The following is a 1,273-nucleotide window of genomic DNA, read 5'->3' as shown; positions in this document are numbered from 1 at the left end:
ACAAAAGCAGTAAACACACTATGTCCTTGTTGACCTCGATTTTGCCCAGAACCTTGGTCAAAAGGTTGACTTGGTCAAATTGACCAAGTCAGACCTCGAGACCCCCTCCAGTGGGTTCAGTGAGTCGAGTCGACTCTGTCGAGCCCTGACTTGGACCCCGAGTCAACCCAGTTGACTGAGTCAACCCGGGTTGACTAGTTTGGACCCTTTAAGCCTAAAATCAATTTTAAATCTATCTCATAGATTCCATGGCTTGATCTCACCTCCCCTTTGACTCTCTTGACTGATTTGACCAGGTCAAAGTTTGACTTGGTCAAATCGAGTCTTAAGTAGGTCATAATAGTCTATTTTGATGGAATTAAAAGGCTTTTATTGCATGATAACTCCTCCCTTCGTTTTGAATTCAAAACCACGGCCTCTAAAGGCTGTTTTCCCTCCCAATTAATCAGAGAACCGATCTAGACCGTCGATCTCAACCCTTGTCCCCTTAAATATCAAAATTTAGGTCAAAATAATGATCTTTTTTTTATTGCTCTTGCCCTAACCCGTCTCGTCCTGATAAGAAGTTTTAATTTTTAACCAACCAGGAAAGGTATGACGAGGACATTTCTTAAGCAATTCCTTAAATCTTTCCCATGATTCATAAATATATTCACCTTATAACTAGGTAAAATATGTGATGTTATTTTTAAGTTTGTAAGTTTTAAAAGGTGGAAAATATTTGATTAAATATTCATGTATGAGTTCATTCTGAGTTGAATTAAGCCCAGAGGCAATGAAGTTAACCATATTTGAGCATCATAACAATTTTTATAGTTATGTCTCTTTGACAATGGTGCCAAAACCCTTTTAAAATGACACAAACATGTCACTACTATGGCTATTATTTAACTTATGCAAATGTATAATTTAGTGCTTAAGCTTACAAAAACTCTTAATTTTTCTAATGGAAGTTCAAATTATCTAAGGTGTAACTCATGTTCTAATGAAAATGCATGCATCATACCAAAGTAATATAATGATGAAGAAGAGTGTCGATCCCACGAGAAAATAAAAGAATTATCCTACACTCACTATAATATCATATACTAAACTATTATATTCATCTAGAAAAATGGTTTAACTTGTTATGCAAGTTAAGAAGTAAAGACTTTAAAATTGCAAAAATTAATATTACTAAATTGAAAATTTCTAAACCTATGATTTTTTAAAAGAATATGATTGCTTTAGAGAGATTTTCCACCTAATGCTGCTATGGATCAAAGCAATAGTG

At 34.4% G+C, this 1,273-nt stretch overlaps 1 non-coding gene across 1 annotated transcript; it reads left to right on the top strand.

Annotated features, from left to right (window-relative positions):
* Positions 1–589: 589 nt before the first annotated feature.
* On the top strand, positions 590–696 carry LOC114580630. The gene has a single exon (XR_003702124.1). It is a non-coding gene; the product is annotated as a small nucleolar RNA R71 (small nucleolar RNA).
* Positions 697–1,273: the final 577 nt, after the last annotated feature.

The sequence above is a fragment of the Dendrobium catenatum genome, unplaced genomic scaffold (assembly GCF_001605985.2).
Source record: "Dendrobium catenatum unplaced genomic scaffold, ASM160598v2 fragScaff_scaffold_1136, whole genome shotgun sequence".
NCBI classification, from domain to species: Eukaryota; Viridiplantae; Streptophyta; class Magnoliopsida; order Asparagales; family Orchidaceae; genus Dendrobium; species Dendrobium catenatum.
This window is presented reverse-complemented; position numbering and strand designations above follow the sequence as displayed.